Genomic DNA, 12,029 nt, shown 5'->3' on the forward strand with positions numbered 1-12,029 from the left:
CCTCCCTTGCATATCATTAACGCAAGGAAGGGGTTCACGCTAAAAAATGACGCACATTCCGGGAACTTTGGCGCTAGACGCCTCTAACGCCATAGTATAAATATGGCGTTAGTTGGCGTTAGTTTTGCGTCGAATTTGCGTCGAAAAAAACGACGCAAATTCGGCGCAAACGGAGTATAAATACGGCCCTTAACCTCTTAGCTGCTGGGCCTCACCCCCTCCCCCACCCCCAGTGCTGAGCCCTTTTTTGGCTATTTGGGGTAGTTCGCGCTTAGGTCTTCATAACTTTTTGTCCACATAAGCTATCCATGCCAAATTTGCGTCCTTTTTTTCCAACATCCTAGAGATTCTAATGGTACCCAGAGTTTGTGGTTTCCCCTGGAGGAGACCAGGGCCCGTATTTATACTTTTTTAGCGCCGCGTTTGCGCCGCTTTTTGACGCAAAAGCGGCGCAAACTAACAAAATACAATTGGATTTTGTAAGTTTGCGTTGCTTTTGCGTCAAAAAGCGGCGCAAATGCGGCGCTAAAAAGTATAAATACGGGCTCAAGAAATTAACCAAAATACAGTGAAACTTTCGTTTAAAAAAAAAAAAAATGGGAAAAAAGGGCTGCCGGAGAAGGCTTGTGTTTTTTTTCCCCTAAAAATGGCATCAACAAAGGGTTTCTGGTGCTAAAATCACCATCTTCCCACCATTCAGGAACGGGCAGACTTGAATCAGAAAACCACAATTTTCAACACAATTTTGGCATTTCACTGGGACATTCCCCATTTTTACTATTTTTGGTGCTTTCAGCCTCCTTCCAGTTAGTGACAGGAATGGGTGTGAAACCAATGCTGGATCCCAGAAAGCTAAACGTTTCTGAAAAGTAGACATAATTCTGAATTCAGCAAGGGGGTCATTTGTGTAGATCCTACAAGGTTTTCCTACAGAAAATAACAGCTGAAATAACAAAATATTGAAAGTGAGCTGCAAAAAACAGCCATTTTTCTACACGTTTTGCTCTGTAACTTGTTCCTGCAATGTCAGATTTTTTAAAGCAATATACTGTTATGTGTGCTGGACTCTTCCGGTTGTGAGGATATATAGGGCTTGTAGGTTCATCAAGGTCCCTAGGTACGCAGAGCCAATAAATGAGGTGCATCTTGCAATGGGTTTTCATTCTATACCGGGTAAACAGCAATTAATTTGCTAAAATATAAAGAGTGAAAAATAGGTATCAAGAAAACCTTTGTATTTCCAAAATGGGCATAAAATGAGGTTTTGAGAAGCAGTGGTTATTTGCACATCTCTGAATTCCGGGGTGCCCATACTAGCATGTGAATTACAGGCCATTTCTCAAATAGACGTCTTTTTTACACACTGTCTTATATTTGGAAGGAAAAAATGTAGAGAAAGACAAGGGACAATAACACTTGTTTTGCTATTCTGTGTTCCCCCACGTCTCCCGATAAAAATGGTACCTCACTTGCGTGGGTAGGCCTAATGCTCGCGACAGGAAACACAACATGGACACATCACATTTTTACATTGAAATCTGACGTGTTTTTTGCAAAGTGCCTAGCTGTAGATTTTGGCCTCTAGCTCAGCCGGCACCTAGGGAAACCTAGCAAATCTTGGCATTTTTTAAAACTAGACACCTAGGGGAATGCAAGATGGGGTGACTTGTGGGGCTCCGACCAGGTTCTGTTACCCAGAATCCTTTGCAAACCTCAAAATTTGGCTAAAAAACACATTTTCCTCACATTTCGGTGACAGAAAGATCTGGAATCTGAGAGGAGCCACAAATTTCCTTCCACACAGCATTCCCCCATGTCTCTCGATAAAATTGATGACTCACTTGTGTGGGTAGGCCTAGCGCCCTCAACAGGAAATGCCCCAAAACACAACGTGGACACATCCCATTTTTTGACAGAAAACAGAGGTGTTTTTTGCAAAGTGCCTACCTGTAGATTTTGGGCTCTAGCTCAGCCGGCACCTAGGGAAACCTACGAAACCTGCGTATTTTTTAAAACTAGAGACATAGGGGAATCCAAGATGGGGTGACGTGTAGGGCTCTGACCAGGTTCTGTAACCCGGAATCCTTTGCAAACCTCAAAATGTGGCTAAAAAAACACCTTTTCCTCACATTTCAGTGACAGAAAGTTCTGGAATCTGAGAGGAGCCACAAATTTCCTTCCACCCAGTGTTACCCCAAGTCTGCCGATAAAATTGATACCTCACTTCTGTGGGGAGGCCTAGCGCCCACGACAGGAAATGCCCCAAAACACAACGTGGACACATCCCATTTTTTGACAGAAAACAGGTGTTTTTTGCAGAGTGCCACCCAGCGTTCCCCCAAGTCTCCCGATAAAAATGGTACCTCACTTGTGTGAGTAGGCCTGGTGCGCGCGACAGGAATAGATCACACAACGCTCAATGTTGGTCCTTACATGGGGCAGCTGTTGACCCTGGGGTGATCCATTCCTGACACAGGCACTAGGTATAGGCACTCAAGTGGGGTAGTGTTTTTATCAGGACAGGTGAGGAATCACTGGGTGGTAGGAATTTTGTGGATCCCAGCATATTCCTGTAGTTTGTGTGACAGAAATGCAAGAAACATTGAGTTTTTATTCAACATTTCAGCTTTGCAGGGTATTCTGGGTAAGAAAACTTTGGGGAATCCATACAAGCCACATCTCTGTCAACTCCCCTGAATGTCTAGTTTCCAGAAATGTTTGGGTTTAGTATGTTTCTCTATGTGGCCGCCGGACCCAGGACCAAAAACACTGGTGCCTGCCTTACAAAACCAGTTTGTTTTGTGATAGATACGATTTGGGTGGAGGAATTTGGGGCTGAAATAAATTGGGGAGCTCCGAAGAGAGCACTCTCTCTCTCTGCTTGCCGCCGAATTCACCTGCTCTCTGGGTTGGGCTAACCCACTATAACCCCGTTGCACAGATTGTGCTTGCGAAGGGACAACAGGACTGTCCTCATCACCTCCCTCATAATTTACTGGAAGAGGAGTTATTGAATGGGACTCCTCCGACTGAAAAATCACTCCCAGAGTCTGCGCCATTGTCCTATCCCTCAGATGCTGTCTCAGTATCTGATGTCTCAGTCTCTGATCCTATGTCAGAGCTGTCCTCTATAACCCGAGTGACAGCAGCAGTCATCCATCAAGATGCCATCTCTGCTATTGGCTAAACTGTTGTATAAAACACTAGCCTACGTAGACAGTCACAAAATCGATGGTGTGTGTGAGATACGTGCAACAGTAGAGGCCACCTTACCTGCGCTTCTTCCCTCAATCAGCACGTTCTTTCAAGACACTCAAAAAACACCTTGTCACATACCATTCGTCACAGTCTTTAGCACCTCCTGCGCCCGGTCCAACAATCATTATTGGTGCTCCCACTCCCTCCTCCTCGGATTCCCTCATTACCACCCAGCAAAAGTGCCCTTCATCTCTCCATAGCCGTCCTCCATCCCGCACATACATTTCATTTGTATTATAGCCCAGGTAATGGCTGACTTTACTAATGTACTCAGCTATTTACATAAAATACAGATTTGCTCTCTGCAGTAGGCATATAAACCTTCTGCGCTTCTTTATGGTACTAAAACTGCCACTAGACAAAAGTCTGATCCTTTTGTAGCAGAAACATAATCACAATACTTACTTGACTTTTTTATTGCTGCCTAAAAGCTACAGTTGAAATGCATCAGTTGAAGTATGTGCATTGCTTTGAAGACGCAAGCTGCAACTGCAAGACAACTGGTGGCAAATATATATATATATATATATATATATATACACATACATATATTATTATACATATATATATATATATATATATATATATATATATATATAGATCACTTTTATATGTGGGTCTGGTTTTCCAGGGGGCCGATTGCAGCCCCCAGGGAAACCACACATGTATTGACAAAAGTGATCTATACATATATATATATATATATATATATATATATATCGATCTATCTCTATATATATCTATCTACATAGATATATCTATAGATAGATCTATATATATATATATATATATATATATAGAGAGAGAGAGAGAGAGAGAGAGAGAGATCTATCTATAGATATATCCATGTAGATAGATATATCTACATAGATCTATATATATATAGATCTAGATTTTTTTTAGTAGTTGTATGGTTTCCTTGGGGGCCAAAATGGCCCCCAGGGAAACCCTACAACAACTAAAAAAAAATATTGCCCCCACAGGATGTGGCCCTGCCCACGGGCGGCCCCCTGTCCATTTCTTTTTATTCTTTTTTTTTTTTTAAATACAATTTAGCTGTGCTGCGATCGGAGGCCAGGAAACACTTTGAGGAAGGCCTCATAAGAAAGGGGCCTTCCCGAACGTGGGGAATCCACAAGGTGACGTCAGCGCGTCACAAAGGGGCGGGTGGGGGAGGGGGGGAGACACGGAAAAGCTTCAGTGTCTCCCGGGGTTTAAAAAATAAAAAATAAATCCTCGGGTGCGATGCACCCGAGGCTTTATTAACCCCCTCCCTGGTGTTGGCCACTGGTTGTGACCTGCACCAGGGAGGTTGTGCGGGCGTCGGCCACTCGCACCCAAAGGGTTAACACAACCATCTCCTCAGAGAGTGAAATACACAAACTGCCTAGAGTTTACAATTTTGAATTCAACTGTCTCCTCAGAGAGTGAAATACACAAACTGCCTGGAATTTAAAATCTTTATCACAGTTGTCTCTTCAGAGAGTAAAATACACAAACTGCCTGGAGTTTAAAATCTTTAACGCAGCTATCCCCTCAGAGAGTGAAATATAGAAACTGCCTGGAGTTTACAATCGTTATCACCGCGTCTCCTCAGAGAGTGAAATAAAGTTTACTTACTGTCTGGATTCACAGGCACGTCCAGGAAACAGCTGTGTTTCTTGTCTTCTGGCACAGATCCTGTTTTGAAAGTTTTTTCTCTGTATCTTTCAAGTAGAATATTTACAGAACAGTGATGAACAAAACATTTGTAATCCTTGACTTGTAGTTCTGAAGTTAGAAAAGCAAGGCAACTGATGATATATAGTCCTGTTTTCAATAGTCTCCTCCTACTCTCTACCCACTCTCCACCCACCTTTTACCACCTCTTCTACCTGAGGAAATTCAAGTTACATGCTTTCTGACTGTACATAAACCTAAATATCAACAGAAGCAAACCCAAACAGAAACACAGGCAGATGCAGCAACCAGAAGCAACACTCACACATAAATATAGAGTGAAATACTGACAGTAGATTCACAGGAGCAAGCACACACAGACCCGGTCACACAGGCTGACACTTGTGCTCCCACATAAATATAGAGTGAAATACTGACAGTAGACTCACAGAAGCAAGCACACACACACCTGGGCACACAGGATCACACTTGTGCACACAAATGAATATAGAGTGAAATACTGACACAAGTAGGTTCGCAGAAGCAAGCACACACTGACCCGGTCACACAGGATCACACTTGTGCTCACACATAAATATAGAGTTAAATACTGACACAAGTAGGTTCACAGAAGCAAGCACACACAGACCCGGTCACACAGGCTCCCACTCATTCTCACACATAAAGATAGAGTGAAATACTGACAGTAGATTCACAGGATCAAGCACACGCAGACCTGGGCACACACATAAACATAGAGTGAAATACTGACAGTAGATTCACAGAAGCAAGCACACACAGACCCGGGCACACAGGCTCACACTCGTGCTCACACATAAATATAGGGTGAAATACCGACACAAGTAGATTCATAGAAGCAAGCGCACACAGACCCAGGCATACAGGCTCACACTCGTGCCCACACATAGGTATGTACTGGCACAGATTAACATCAATGCAGACAAAAGCAATCACAAACAGACTAAGAAAAATTGAGATCCAAACATACTCAACAGAGCATAGATAATTATGTATATGCCTATAGAAACAGACACTAATAGGCACGAACAGACTAACGGAATCTAATACACACAAATACATGTAGAGCAAACAAACTATGTTCCCATACTGGTCCTTTTTCACTTAAAACAGCTTGTAGGTTTATTTACTGGTGTTCAGGAGATTCCTATTTAGCATAGCCCTTCTTACCTATTATTGATACTTCACAAAACAGTGATGCAGACCACTTCGGGCATGCTCAGCCAGCTGTAATTGTAGTAGAACCATGTAGGATTTCTATTGCAACACATACAATTTTCTCCCTTCAGGAGTCAAGGTGCCTAGGTGGAACATCAGACCCTGTCACCTTCCTTACACTTAGTTTCAGCCTCCAATAGCTTCTTCCTGTCCACCAAAGGGGGGACTGAGATACTGGCTATTCAACTAAGGAAGACAAAGAGGAACAGGCTATCCAACAAAACCAGAGTCACCACAGCACAGGCTACCCTCAGAAGAAACATCACAGCAAAGGCAGGAACACCGCCACAACACAGTAGAGGCACAGAAGGAACACCACTACAGCACATGTTACGCACTGAAAGAGGAACACCATAGCAAAGATTATTCACTCCAGGAGGAATACCACAGCAGAGGCTAAACCCAGAAAGAACACCACCACAGCAAAGGCTATTCACAGAAGGAACTCCATCATAGCACAGGCTATCCACTGAAAGAGGAACACCACTGCAAAGACTCTTCTCTCCATGATAAATAGCACAGCACAGGCTACACACCATAGGAACAACACCACAGCAAAGGCTATCCACCAAAGGAACAACACCACAGCACAAGTTATCCACTGAAAGAGATACACAAGGTCACAGGCTATCCAACGAAGGAGGAACAACACAGCACAGACAATCATAAAAGGAATAAAACCATGGCACAGTAATAACTGTATTACAATATTATAATCTCCTGAAAATTTTGAATGGTCTTGGAACTTTACATCTGGTTATGTTGTATTTCCTGTTTTCTCCTTGCTTTGTTCTGTTGAGTTCCTGACACCATTTCCTTCCTTATACATTGTGGGACATATTTATGAGCCCCTGGCACTGCTTTTGGATCACTTTTTGTGACGCAATGGCTGCGGAAACCTTTCAATCATGTTTATGAGGCAACGCAAAGCAACTTTGCATGGCTTTGAATTGTCGCACAGATATGGAGTAAGACAAGGCAGCACAAATTGCTACCTTTTTTTTTCTGCATGAGGGAGGAATTCCACACGCATTGCGGTGGGTGTTACCATGCAACACCCTTGAATTTTTACGTAGCCCCCGATTTACAAGGCCATGTAAATCTGGAGATGCTCCAAAACCTTACGCCTTCCCAGGGGAAGGCAGAACAAGGAGAAATATCTTTATTTCACCCCATTTTTTCCTCTTTTTAAATGTGCTGCTTTCTACATCAGCACACATAGAAAGAGGAAAAAGCATCCAAGGATTGTTTTTGTGCAAGAAGGTGCCCCTTCCTGCACTAAAACAATCCTGCATGCAGTGCGGGCACCCTTGCACCTTGGTGCCTGCATTGGCGTTAGAATGCTGAAATGGCGCCAGTGCAGGGGGAAGGACTGGAATGCACCGTATGCCATAGATACAGCACATTCCTGCCTTTTCCCGGTGATGCAGGGTGGCACAGCAAAGTGACTTGCTGCACTGCTCTGTGCCAAAATCTCATAAATTTGGGCCCGAGTATCTCCATTAACACCTAGAGTTCCACTATAAGGTTACGAATCCTCGAGGTGACTTGCAATAGTCTTAATACATAAGGCAGTGAGTACTTTATACCTTATAATACGTACTCTGACTATCACGTTTCCTACAAACCACTTACATCCTTAAGCCAAATGGAGAGGGTCCTACTTACTAACATACAATACATTCCTGCTGTCTGTCCATACTGGTGCCCTTGTGGTTGCCAAGTGTGTACAAAGGCATCCTTGTGTCATGATGAAATAGGGCCTGTGTTGCAGGCAGAATTGCTTTTGTACAGGAAGGGACACCTTCCTGCACAAAAACAATCATCAGAGGCTTTGTCCTGTTACAAAGTGTGCTGCATTCTGCTCGCTGCACCTCTACTGGGGAGGTGAACAATTCTGACGCATTCCCAGGTGTATTTGTCTTGGTAAAACGGGGAATGCTCCAAAATACATGGCTGGATGTTTGGGACACCCATACTCCACCCATGTCATGGGTAGTTGGTGTATAGTAAGGGAAGGCAACAACTTGCATTGCGTGTGTTACTCCAGATTTACCAAGCTACGCAGGGCCACTCAAGGTGGCTTTGCCTGGCTTGATAAGTTTGACTTAAGGAATGTGTTGCCCTTGAGTCACCATGAGTGAGGCAGGGGCAACACAATCCTTTGATAAATATGGTCCTTGGTGCACAGTTCTTTCATAGGACAGAGAAAGCATGTTTGCAAACATGAAAACAAAGATATTTGTTGCCAAAAGATAACAGAATCACTTTAATACAAATTAGCTTGTTAAAAATGGTGCAGTAGCTCAGAATGTGTAGTCACATGCAGAAAGAGCCTACCTTTTCTATAATAACCTAAGGAGTACAAAAAAATAAACATGTTGCCATAGATATGCCTGTTTTGTGTGTCACTATTCAGTTAGCATAACAGCTGTTTTGATTCTGCTCAGTGATTTGACCTGCGTTTCCCTCAGCAGCTGGCTCTAGCAGCAGGCATTGTGAAGCCAGAACTTAACTGTAATAACTTGTTACAGTTGTGATCTGACGTCATTCCTTCCTAATAGGTCACTGGGTGTGTTACAAGTCACCTATTATAAAGAAATTAGAGACAGGTTTTTATTGAGGGATTGTAGAATCCCATGTATTGTATATAGATATACATATTTGATATAAAACCACAATCTCCTAGAGTTTGTACTTTTGTCTAAACACTCTAGATTGCGTAGACTTTTGTTGATAGGTCTTTTGGTTCCTTGGCAACCTTGTTAAATACAGAAGAATTATGGACATGCACATTTTGATAGCTTAAATCATTTTATATACAAGGGTATGCAACACATTTGGGGTAAATTTATCATTCTTTCATGCAGCGCAATGCATCAAGCCATGAAAAGGAAGGGGCAGGAAGATGCAGTATTCAACATTCCTGTCCTTTCCCACAGCTGGCGCACTTTTAGCTGCCTAGCTCCAATGCAAGCAACCTTGCGTCATGTTACAAGGGTGCCCGCGTGGAGGAAAGTACCATCTTGCCTGGCATGTTACCCCCATTTTCACTGCATGTATGTATGTTTTAGCCCTTGTGTCACTGGAATCCTGCTAGCCAGGACCCCAGTGCTCATAGTATGTGCCCTGTATATGATACCCTGTGTAGTGCCTGTAGGAGGCTGGCCTAGCTTGTAGTGGGTACCAGAGATAGTTAGACCTTGTGCCAGGTCCAGTTATCCCTTATTAGTGTAGAAGAGGTGTTTCTAGCAGCTAAGGCTGATAGAAGGTAGCTATGGCAAAGCAGCTTAGGCTGAACTAGGAGACATGCAAAGCTCCTACTATACCACTGGTGTCACATGCACAATATCAGAAGAAAACACAATACACAGATGTACTAAAAATAAAGGTACTTTATTTTTATGACAATATGCCAAAAGTATCTCAGTGAGTAACCTCAGTAAGAAGGTAAGTAATATACACAAGTTATATGTACACAAACCCAAAACAGGTAAGTAAGAGTAAGAAAAGTAATGCAAACAGTGTAGAATTACAATAGGTTGCGATAGGCAAACATAGGTCTAGGGGCAACACAAACAATATACTCCAAAAGTGGAATGAGAATCACGAACGGACCCCAGACTTATAGGAGCTTGTAGAGGGTCGCTGGGACTGTAAGAAAACAGTCAGGCTGTCCAAGATACCCCACCCCAAGACCCAGAAAAGTAGGAGTAAAGTACACCTACTACCCCAAAAGGACACAATAGTCGTGATGGGGGATTCTGCAGGAACCACAAACACCAGCAAAGCACTGAAGACAGATTCCTGGACCTGAGGACCTGCAAGGCAAGGGGACCAAGTCCAAGAGTCATGATAGTGTCCGGGGGGGCAGGAGCGCAGGAAAACCCTGGATGAAGGTGCAAGGAAGCTGCCTCCGAATGGAAGAAGCTTATGATTCTGCAACAACGAAGAGAGCTAGGAACTTCTCCTTTGGAAGGAAGATGTCCCACAGAGTGCTGAAGGTTGCAGAAGTGTTCCCACGCAGAAATACTGCAAACAAGCCTTGCTAGCTGCAAGGGTCAGGGTCGAGGTTTTTGGGTGCTGCTGGGGACCAGGATGTCGCCCCTTGGAAGAGGAGACGGGGGGGCACTCTGCAACTCAGAGAGACCCTACAGAAGCAGGCATCACCCGCAGAAGTACCGGAGCAGGCACTTAGAAGATTTGTGAACCGGAGCTGGCTCAGAGACACAAAGGAGGGTCCTGCGACGTCGGAGGCCAACTCAGCGGGTTGAGCACTGCAGGACGGAGTGCTGGGGACCCAGGCTAGGCTGTGCATGAAGGAAATCCGGGAAGAGTACACAGGAGCCTGAGCAGCTGCAAATCATGCGGTACCCAGCAATGCAGTCTTGCGTGGGGAGGCAAGGACTTAACTCCACCAAACTTGGACTGAAGGATCACTGGACTGTGTGAGTCACTTGGATAGAGTTCCTGTGTTCCTGTGCTCGCCAGCATGAGAGGGGACCCAGAGGACCAGTGATGCAGTCTTTTGGTGCCTGCATTAGCAGGGGGAAGATTCCATCGACCCACAGGAGATTTGTCCTTGGCTTCCAGTGCAGGGTGAAGGCAGATGACCCCCAGAGCATGCACCACCTGGAAACAGTCGAGAAAGCTGGACGGATGAGGTGCTACAATGTTGCTGGTAGTCGTCTTGCTACTTTGTTGTGGTTTTGCAGGCGTCCTGGAGCAGTCAGCGGTCGATCCTTGGCAGAAGTCGAAGAGGGAAGTGCAGAGGAACTCTGGTGAGCTCCTGCATTTGTTATCTGAAGAATTCCCTTGAGGAGAGACCTTAAATAGCCAGAAAATGAGGTTTGGCTACCAAGAAAGGAGGATTGGCTACCAAGAGAGGTAAGGGCCTATCAGACGGGGTCTCTGGCGTCACCTGCTGGCACTGGCCACTCAGAGCAGTCCAGTGTGCCCCCAACACCTCTGTTTCCAAGATGGCAGAGGTCTGGGACACACTGGAGGAGCTCTGGGCACCTCCCCTGGGAGGTACTGGTCAGGGGAGTGGTCACTCCCCTTTCCTTTGTCCAGTTTCGCACCAGAGCAGGGCTGGGGGATCCCTGAGCCAGTGTAGACTGGCTTATGCAGAGATGGGGTGCATCTGTGCCCATCAAAGCATTTCCAGAGGCTGGGGAAGGCTACTTCTCCCCAGCCCTTCACACCAATTTCCAAAGAGGAAATCCTTTGTTCTGCCTTCCTGGACCAGGGCTGCCTGGACCCCAGGATGGCAGAATCCCATCTGAGGAGTTGGCAGCAGCAGCAGCTGCAGTGGAAATCCCAGAAAGGCAGTTTGGCAGCACCCGGGTTCTGTGCTAGAGACTCAGGGAACATGGAATTGTCCCCCCAATACCAAAATGGTATTGGGGTGACAATTCCATGATCTTAGACATGTTACATGGCCATGTTCGGCGTTACCATTGTGACACTATACAGAGGTAGTGACCTAGGTATAGTGCACACGTGTAATGGTGTCCCCGCACTCACAAAGTCTGGAGAATTTGCCCTGAACGATGTGGGGGCACCTTGGCTAGTGTAACAAGCTGCTCTGATGATGGAAATATCACTAAGTAAGTTTAAGAACTTTTGCAAGAATATTGTTTGATGGAGGATAGGCGCTAGTATTCCTTTACCTGTTTTGTTTGTTCTTTCATTTTTAAATTTGATTGCGGGTGGCCTCAAGTTGCAGTAGTGGCCTATTTTACAATTATTCTTTTAGTCTTTTTCTAAGGGAAAAAGCTTGAACAGGTTCGGGTGAGCTAGGCTTTGGTTTCCAAAAATTTAAAGTGCTTATTCTCTATTTTCTTTATCTTTTT

At 44.6% G+C, this 12,029-nt stretch overlaps 1 protein-coding gene across 1 annotated transcript in view; it reads right to left on the reverse strand.

Moving 5' to 3' along the window:
- LOC138286730 (CD5 antigen-like) overlaps positions 1-5,014 on the reverse strand; it is a 423,963-nt gene extending 418,949 nt beyond the window's left edge. The window contains exon 1 of the mRNA XM_069227253.1: positions 4,879-5,014. The gene's annotated coding sequence lies outside the window, so the exon portion shown is untranslated. The remainder of the gene's footprint in view (positions 1-4,878) is intronic.
- Positions 5,015-12,029: the final 7,015 nt, after the last annotated feature.

Source organism: Pleurodeles waltl, chromosome 3_2, assembly GCF_031143425.1.
Source record: "Pleurodeles waltl isolate 20211129_DDA chromosome 3_2, aPleWal1.hap1.20221129, whole genome shotgun sequence".
Classification (NCBI taxonomy): domain Eukaryota; kingdom Metazoa; phylum Chordata; class Amphibia; order Caudata; family Salamandridae; genus Pleurodeles; species Pleurodeles waltl.